Source organism: Diadema antillarum, unplaced genomic scaffold (genome assembly GCF_040938485.1).
Source record: "Diadema antillarum isolate AM-2024a unplaced genomic scaffold, OU_Dant_1.0 scf00000071, whole genome shotgun sequence".
NCBI lineage: Eukaryota > Metazoa > Echinodermata > Echinoidea > Diadematoida > Diadematidae > Diadema > Diadema antillarum.
This window is the reverse complement of record NW_027270960.1, coordinates 5673716-5684341: the sequence shown is the minus strand read 5'-3', so window position 1 is coordinate 5684341 and position 10626 is coordinate 5673716.

Genomic DNA, 10626 nt, shown 5'->3' with positions numbered 1-10626 from the left:
GACTGTATTCTTAAATAATACAGTGAAATATTTCGAGTGAGAAATGGTTATTCCATGTATGTTTCTGGAGTTTTCTATAAATATGTGACACCTTGATTTTACAAAAGAGTTAGGAATTAGTATAAAAGCTTGATGGTTTTCACACCACGTTAGAGTAAATGTCTACTCACTGAAATCACAAATTTTCAGTGAAAGTTTCGCAAACCATACAAGGAATTACGTAACAGTGATTTCTAAGATGCTGCAACCGAGTCACTGAATACAAGCCGTGTGCAGAGATGCCGAACCTGTCATTTTGTACTTGTAGATTTCATTCATTTTATAGTTTGCTCATACCATATTTATGTTAGATAAGATCAGTCTGCATGTATCCTACAAGGTTGCGCAAAAAAGCTGGCTGTATTCAAACTTATACTGAGAAAACGATTTATCAATACCCTATATATAATATGCATGTAATATTCACAATGGTAAGCAGGTAATCAGTATGCATTATTCTGTGTAGTCTTGAGGAAGACAACCTGCAATTGTCAGGTGACATATTACCTGATCATGTGACTTCTAGGAGAATGTGTGCAATGCCTTCCATTCATGGCTAAGGGCATTCTAGTGTCCATGGTCATGGTGAAATGTTTGTGTATTAATGCTGCATTCTATAATGGATGGGACTGTAAGGCGACAAGTTGATGAAATCATAATGGCTGATGTGAATTATCACATTTAAGTATAGTGTGTCATTCTTCTCACGATATTTGTTCTGAAATAGCATCATGCAGGGTTTATCTAAGAGGAGTGATCTGATATTGGTCTACGTATCTCCCATATGGTTTCTTATAAAGGATTGATAGGGGTTGAGGCTGAGTACAAGATGTGGATTTGTAGTTCAGAGTGAGAAGGTTTGGGACTAGAGGTGCTAGAAATGGACTGGACGGAGGACAATGATGTCAGGAATCTATGCAGAGTCGTCTCTTTTTGTCAAGTGTTCCTTGCCTTTATTAGAACGTTAAGATAGCTTTAAGTATAACAAATTTCATCTTTGAAAAAGAAGATAATGAAGAAAAAAAGGCTGAATTTGGTCACCAAAGACTGATGTCTGAAATTATACAATTCTAGTTTCTTCTTGACTGGAACCCCCTCCCTTCCAACCCCCCCCCCCCAAAAAAAAAAAAGCAAGCCCCAAAACAACCAAACAATATATGTTCCTGGGTATCATGATAACATCGCCAAAATTGGTATTGGTATGTGAGACTGAAAAAAAGAAAAGATCACTGTGGAGGCTGTTACATGAATGGTCTTTATGTGTGTGTGTGGGTGGGTGTGTATGCATGTGTGTGTGGTTATAACAATGTATTTTTATAGCAGTTAAAAGATGTAAATATTGGATTTCATTGCTCAATCCTTACATGTATGTCAGTGGTGTACTTTTTGGCTTTTTTTATCTTTAAAGAAACACAAAGTTTAAGTGAAGTAAACTTTGCTGCCATGTCTCCAATGTTAACTTTGATTTTATCAAAATATTTATTTCCTTTTCTCTTTTTTTTTTCACGGGGGCTCTTCCTTTCAGGTGCTTCTTGCATGAGATGAAAGTCTGATTTTAGAATAAATAAAATGAAAGATCAGGAATCTCTTTGAAAAAAGTGATAAGCATTGTGATACATGTAATGAATTGAAATATGATAATGGGGTAACCACCTGTACATCCATGTTATTTTGGGAAGTTTTTTTTTCAGGCAAACAGAACGGGGCAAATGTCCATCTTTCCTCTAGTCGATAAAGCAGTTTATTTTTCACAGTGATGGCTGATATTTAGTAATGGAAACTGATCAGTTCTTGCACGTGCACAGTTGGTTTCTGACGAAATGTTTGATGCCTTGTAAAGACACTGACAGCAAACTGTATTCACAAGTGTTCCCTCGCATTAAAGACAGCTAAAAGATGTACATGTACATGTAAGTCAGCTTTTGTATGTGGAGTGAACTCAGACACTGAACAGAATGGTGAAGTTTCATCATAATTGGATCTGAATTAAGACAGTTATGAAATTTTAAAGTTTCCCCAAAGACTTTAGAAATCCCCGATATCAGTCACAAACGTACATGTAAACTCAAATTGCTTGAAATAAAGATATAATTATTGTTCTGCAAAGTTTCTCATCGAACTATGAATTGATCTTTGCTATTTTTTTTTTTAGCCATGAAATCACTGAAAGTAGGATGTATCCTAGCATGGCATACTCTTAATCTTATAATTACTTTGCTACAATAATTTTTAGAGAGTGTAAGAGGTCAGTGTTTCTAAATTATCAACCAAAAGCACAATTTCGATTTTATACATGAAAAAAAAAAATGTATGTATGTATGATTGGTAGGCTTGTGAGATGAAGACATAATCACTTTGTCTAATATTTCTGTGTTAGGTGAAAATGTAACAGTTTCCAATTTTGATGAGACTTGAGCCATTCTATCTAATCTGATGTTATCTACTCACCACAGTCAGCTGAAGAAAGGTGTTGAAATCTACTTTAAACTTGAAAGGTAAATGGGAGAAAAATTTGGAGATGTGATGTACAGCATAATGGAAAAGCATATTAGACATTGTACTGTGGTAATTACACTACGATGCAATTCCACAGTGTGATTCAAGTGGCCATCATGGAGTATGAGAATGTAGAATCTTGTTTTTCCTTTCACTTGATTGAATGAGTGGTCGCAACTCCTGTTGAAGAACATTCAAAGCTTGTTTGACGTGTGTGACTTCCCTTTGTTTATTTTCTCCCTATATGCTTGTATGCTTTCTGTTTCTAAGTTTCTTAGGTGTGCTTATGAGTGACTAATTATTGCGGGAAACAGGGTCTGCTTTAACATAGTGTATGTGTATGGGTAAATGTTATGAGATCATTTACATGACAAATTATATAATTAGGAATCTATCTGTAACACTGCAAATCAAAAGCAAAAAAAAAAAGAGTTGAAAAATAAAAGCACTGCTAGTGATGGAGGTAATTTAAATATGTAAGCTGGCTGAAAATGGGCAAAAGCAGACTTTAGATTTTGACTTTATAATAAGCTGTGTATGATTTATCTTGTTTAGGAGATGATTGCTCTGAAGTTTGAGAATAATGTGAATTATTACAAAGATTACAAATTATTACAGAGATTGAACATTTTCTGTGCTTACACTTTATCCACATACTCTAGTTGTCCATAATATAAACAGGATTAAATTATTATAAAATAATAAAGTAAAATTGAGTATCATTTACACATAGTACATATGATATGAACATAAAAGACAAAGTAAACCAATTTGATAAAGATGTCAGTTAATAAAAACAGAAGGGAGGAATTCAGCAGTACATTATCTGGCCACCAACAGTCCTTGCCTAAAACAGTATGTCTCTATACAGCGAAGGTGAAAATTTGTGTCTAGTGTGCATGACAAGGAGGGAAACTGTCCTCCAAAGTTGTAATGTGCAATCCTTACCCATGCCTTGTTAAGCATATCATTCACTTTTCATCTCAAGAGATCAGCAATATATCTAGACACTTTGGAAAAATACGGGCATTTCAAACTGGTAATTTCCAAAGTATGGGTAACAATGAAATTCACTCATACTTAAAATCACTTGTCATTATTGATTGTTATTATTCGTATGGCGGTAATTTTAGTTCATCACTGTATGCCCACATAAATCTTCATTGTATATCTATGGCTATATTTATTTCTACCAGTACATGATATTTGAAATGTCTGTGGATGGTCATTTGTCCAGAGCTTGAAAATGAGGATGTGTTGCATTTTCGCTCTCACTCTTTCTTTTATCTCTTTGTGTAGTCGGATGAAAAGAATTTGTAACAGGTCCCTCTTGCCTTCCTTTGCGTCTTGAATGAAGAAACTTGAAAAAGACTTCTTTCATCAGTGAATGAAGTACAAAAAAAGAAAAAACAGATTAAAAATTTTAGATTAGCCATATTTTAGTGTTACCAGCCCAGAGAGTATTCACAGATATGGTCACAAACTCTGATACACATGTAAGTTTTACTTAAAAGTTGATGTGTGGCTTTTATTTTCTGTGAGTGTGTGTGCAAATGACAAATGACAGAGTGCATTTCAACATGTGTGTGAGCAGTCTGTAAGGCCATCAATGCTACAGCTGTTCCTAGGCCTAGTTTTGTGAAGAGTTATAATTGATTATATAGTTGATTTTTATCATAAGTCTATGGTAGCCTTTGTGGTAAGGGAATTTACAATCAATTTTATCTTTTGATAAAGCAGGGCCCTGGTGCGATAACATGTTTCTGGTCTTTAAACGAAGTCGTAGTGAGTCGAGGCCATTCTGTGATGGAAAATTTTACTGTCTTATGCGTTTATAGTTTGTCAGCTCCTCGAATACATGCATAAATTTAGTCAAATTTGATTGAATTAAAACAAAAACAACCTCGTGAAATTTACAATCTACCAGGTTTACATTTTTTGACAAGGTATTGAGAATCTGACCATGTGGAGTTCAGGTATCATAGACTACTTGGGAACCTCATCATTGCAAGATAGTTAAGCCTGGAAGAATCTTCTTTTTCTAATGAAATTTTGTGTAATCCTGTTTACTACAATGGGACTCCCATTTGTCACAGTGATATTGTCATCTTCAACCATAACTTTTTGTTTGAGTATTACCTAGGAAGACAAATAACTTTCTTTTAATCTGTTTTTTTCATTGAAAATTGTATAATGATATTGATGCATACAGTATTTAATTTTGAAGAAAGAAAACATTTATATGAATTTTCTTAGCAAACTGTAATTCAGATTATCACAGGGAAAATAATCTTTTCTTTTTAATTCAGTCGTTTGAGATTTGAATTGTTCAACATTCCTGGCACTTCTTTTAATCCCCTATGATTCTACTCTTTTTTTGTCACTCTGATCAGAGATATTTCAGTCATTTCATGTCATGTTTCTAGTCTCAAAAGACACATTATTTAATATTTCTCAAATGTAAGCATTTCTATTCACAGTCAAAATTTGTACAAGCAGTGACATTATAATATGATCATAGTTAGTACACATTTTGTGTTTTTATGTACAGTATCATGTGTGAGTCAAACATCTTGACAAATTATGATGTTGCACAATTTGATTGTATTGTTTTCATTCATTTTTATTGTAATGTTTGCAATTTGTTTCAAAGTTATAAGCTGAAATATTTTCCGCCTCTCTGTAGAGGAAAATTATTTTGTTCTGAAAAGAACGGAGTCTAAAATGTGAGCACATAGTTATAGATGAAGCTTGTTGGTGTGAGTCAAATATCACTATAAAAACAGTCCCCTATGATTCTACTCTTTTTTTGTCACTCTGATCAGAGATATTTCAGTCATTTCATGTCATGTTTCTAGTCTCAAAAGACACATTATTCAATATTTCTCAAATGTAAGCATTTCTATTCACAGTCAAAATTTGTACAAGCAGTGACATTATAATATGATCATAGTTAGTACACATTTTGTGTTTTTATGTACAGTATCATGTGTGAGTCAAACATCTTGACAAATTATGATGTTGCACAATTTGATTGTATTGTTTTCATTCATTTTTATTGTAATGTTTGCAATTTGTTTCAAAGTTATAAGCTGAAATATTTTCCGCCTCTCTGTAGAGGAAAATTATTTTGTTCTGAAAAGAACGGAGTCTAAAATGTGAGCACATAGTTATAGATGAAGCTTGTTGGTGTGAGTCAAATATCACTATAAAAACAGTGGAAAAAGGAAACAGACTTAAAAAAACAACAAACTATAAAACAAACATTCCATATCAAGGGAAAATTGAATGGATAACTGAATTATTAGGTTATGACTGTCGCTATTTTAACAACTATTTTGTTCATCAATGTGTTTTATATGTTAATGTGTCACTTTTAATTGAGTATCTTTGTATTCTTGATATTTAGAGGCAACCAACCTAACTGTAACAGTAAAATTGGATTTAACATGGACAGAATAAGACCTTAAAGGGAAGCAGTCCTGAGATTTTCACTGTACTGATAATTAAGAAGAGTAAAAAATATAACCTTTCACCAATTTATACGCGTGGACATCCAAAATTGTCTCCGTACATGATTTTTAAAAAATCATTCCTGCAAGCGATCGTGTAAGAGTCTGCCAAAAGGTGCAACGTCATTGATGCCCTACTCTTAAGTTGACAGCCGTGCCTCAGAAAACCAATTTAAGTGTTCAAAATGATCATATCTGATTTTTTCATAAAATGTGACAATACGTGGTTTTATTATTTCAAACAAAATATTTCAAGCGTATTTATATATACAATTAATATAAAAATAAATAGTAAACATGTATTTATAAATAACTAGGGATGACGAACAGAACACCGCTGGAAAGAGTTGTGCATCGATGATGTATGACTCTCCGCCAAGACTTGCTCATTTGCAGAGTCACACTTTTTTAACCGAAATGTACGAGCTTATTTGGTGATTTGAAAGTTTGTTTTTGATGAAAGTAGTTCATTGGAGGTACCAACGACAACATATTTTTTTTTTTAATTTCGTGAGGACTGCGTCCCTTTAAACAAATCTCTAAACTCTGGAACTTTGAATATATTGTACTACAATACCAAGAAATATTTCAGGAAGTTTCATAAGTGTAGATATCTCATAGGTTGATAATTTACACAATGTTGATCTCTCAAGCTGAAGGAGAAACAGGTCATAAAAGCAGATTCAAGTTTTTCCAGACCTGTCTTTTGTTTTCTTAGAATCAAGTGGATGTGCACATTTGGTTGGCAGCACTCATCTTTCAATATTAATGGTAACTTAATTTACTTTGGTGGGGGTATTTTGTTTGTAAGTTTTGGGTTTTGGGTTTTCTGTTTCTGAATATGTACACATTTGTTTTTAATGCACTGTGTGACTTATGTGGCTGATGTGAAATAAAACCATGTTACTTTGTAAATCTTGTGGCTCTTTTACTCTGGTTTGTTATCAGTGTGTAATGTGGTGTAATGTTTGAAACCCTGTGGCGTGGGGATTCATGGAGTAGGAAGGCTGATCTGGTTCAGATATATTCAAGAGTCCTTGTAACAAATTATGTACAGCTTTATCACTGATCTCTGTGTAAGGACACACACAGCTGAAGAATCTTGACAGGAATCGACCGTGACGAGTGTACACCCTGATGGATATATTTTCGCTGGCTACTGCTACTTGTGGGCTTGTATAGTACCTCAGTGAGCAGCAAATGAATTTGACTATCCATGAATCCCCACACTACTGGGCTTTTGAGCTCTTACGAACAAAAATGTAGATGGTGTACTTCAATGTTTAAATGTATGCTTGCATATACCAGTCTATAACGTATATGTGTGCACAAATTTTGTGTGATGTATGATTAGAAAATTTTGAAAGTTGACTTGAAGCTTGCCTAAGGCTTGCCAAATATATAGTCATAGTCAATACATTCAAACTGGTCCCTGTTGCATAAAGTTGAGATTGAATAAAATCAGTAAATAAAATCTAAAAAGTCGAAAAACTCAGTGGTAACTGACTGATGCTGTAAATGTGAATATTTTCATGCATTTCGCACAATAAGATGCTAGCGGAAAAATAAAAGCATGTGAATATTTTTGCATGACATATGTTTCTGTAGTTGATGTCCTGATTCCATGGAGTTCAAAACACCCCAAATTCATCTTACCTGGCCGAGCATAAAAGAAATTACTTGCGCAGAAATATCCACTTTTGCAGAGAAACCTACCCGACTTATGTTCGATTTTTTTTTTTCAATGTTCAGAGCTTTTATGCAGCAGGGTCCTGGATTTCAAAAGTAATTAGATATAGTCAAACACATCTACAATGACAAGAGAAAAAGAAACACCACAATGGGGTCTTAAAGTCAGGCAATCATACAAGATGTTTATACTGATTGGGAAGAATTATTTCACTATCATTTTTTGCACAAGTCTTTACAGCAGTTTTGTCCAAAATGAGAAACTGAAACATGTATTGATACACTACATCAGTTATGATGAATGTTCTTCAGGCATAAATATGATTTTAATTTCCACACCACCACATATTCATGAAAATACTATATCTAACACATAATAGGGGTATCTAAACTGTACTTGTATTTTGGGATGGATTTAATCTGCTAAAAAAAAAAAAGAATTTGGAATGAGAGAGAAATTGTTCGTCCAACTTTGCATGGCCCTTAAGTAAAGACCGAGTTTGGCTGTGAAGAATAGTGGCAAATCTGGTAACACTTTTCCCCGCTGAAATCCATGCCGTTATCAAGCATTGAGCAGGAGTTATTGGCCCCATTTCTGGATACACGTGCAAACAGTGTGCACACTCAAATATGTATACAGTGTTTACTCCCCCCCCCCCCCAAAAAAAAAAAAAAAACTAAAGAAAAAGAAGGTAATCAAACTTTGGAGGATTACTATTTTATAATTGATAGTGATGAAGAGTGCATTGCTGGTTGGTAGTAAAGGGAAACTTTTCATCTTTCCATTTTCTTTTCACATGAATTTTAAAGACAACAATGACAAGTTGCATTTATCTACATATATATATATATATATATATATATATATATATATATATATATACATATATGTATGTACATGTATACAGTGCATAATATATATATACATATACATATATGTATGTATACAGTGTATAATATATATTCATATATATTACGAACACACGCATACAACAGTACTGTGGATCCAATTCATGTATGATAACTGTGACTAGAACTACATTACTCGTATCAAACTCATGAATAAATGTAATCCAGGCTCGTGCATGGTTACAACAATAGTTTATTTTACAAATGCAAAAGAAATATGAGCCAGCAATAGAAACTATTACTGGCACATCAAATATTATTTCAATGACAAACTAGCATTCTCACATTCCATTGTCGATTACAAAACATGTGTGTCTCAAAAAAAAAAAATCAGCTGCATTCATGATTGGGACAACCTACACTGCGTATCATATCATTCATTTCAAAATATTCATTATTTTGATTATTTCATTGATATACAGTTACAGTAACCACACATATTCTTAAATATCTTCACAAAGAATAAAACAATCTTTTTAAAGAGCTGTACACGTATATATACAAGTCATAAATTGTACTACAAGACGTAATTACCGGAAGACTGACTTCTTCCCAGATATGCTTTCACAGCAATAGTACCTAATCCGTGACATGTGACAATGGAAATTAATTTTCTCAATATCTTATCTTGCCTGAACAGTTGAAATGCAGACATTCTTGATCAAGCACAATGAGCACCCTCATAAGGTAGATACTGCCATTATTCACGAGCTATTGTCACTATCATCATCAAGTATAATGTACATTGACACTAAAACACACTTGTACTCAAATTAAAGTGACTATTAATGTGAGTATACAAGCAATCGTAAACCAAACACATGAGTTGTGGGTTACAAAACTGAAAAGTCACTACTAAACTACTAATTTGAGGGCATGCATTGGCTTTAGCCTATGCCATCTCACATTCCATACCTGGGACTTGTAGTTGCACCTCCAAACCTATCTACACCACTGTTGTCCTCAATTCACTAAAAATCAAGGCCAGTGTCAATCTGTTTCAGTACACAAAAAGGGGGCTCTATTTTTCACTCTTTCTATAATTCCTTTTTTCGGCCCCCAGTGTGTCCAATCTGTTCTGCTATTTGGAGCAGAGACATGGACATGTATAGCTCGACAGGAAAAGTACTGAATGAAATGTACACATACATGCTTAGGATACCTTTTAATGTGACATGAAGTGACTACATATACAAATTGCCAATTTAACTGATAATGATGGAATGCCAAAGTGTCTGTCTATCAAGTGCGTGAGAGTGGATTTAGACTGGCGGACACTGTGCCCAGCAGCCTGAGCCATCTGCTTATCCCCTCACACTTTGGGGAAAAAAATAGATAATGTACAAATGTTATAGAATACAAAAAATCCCCAACACACTACATGTAGATGGAAATGATGCCATTTCTCTTTCTCCTCTGCATCATATCCAAAAATGAAGATGAAGCATTTGCAACAGCAAAAAAAAAATAAAAGTTTTCTTTTGCCACTCTTTACACAATGGTTCAAGGCTAGCTAATACCCTCATTCCACAGAGATCACTCGTCAGAAGTGATGTTTTCTGTATCCACCCACCCACCGATGTGTGTTAGATCACAGTCTGATGAATCAGACTTGTGTTGGTCGACTACCAGGTCAGTGCTAGACATGTCGAGTTGTGATCCTACGAGACAAGATCATCCAATGAGTATCACACATGACATGTCCAACACTCATCTGATAGTCGATCAACATAAGTCGGATTCTTCAGAATGCAATCTGATACACTTGATGGGTGACCAGTAGCAAATAACTTTGCTTCAAACAAGTGGCCGATGAGAAAAAATCTCTTTGGGGAATAGGGGTATAAATGAATACTGGGTTTGTATTACTGAATACAATGTACAATATTAGCCTCAACATTTCTTTCTTTCATTGTTATTTTCGTCATGAACATCATCAATTTTGCACTGGCCATCACAAGGTCACAGCTTGGTATCAAAC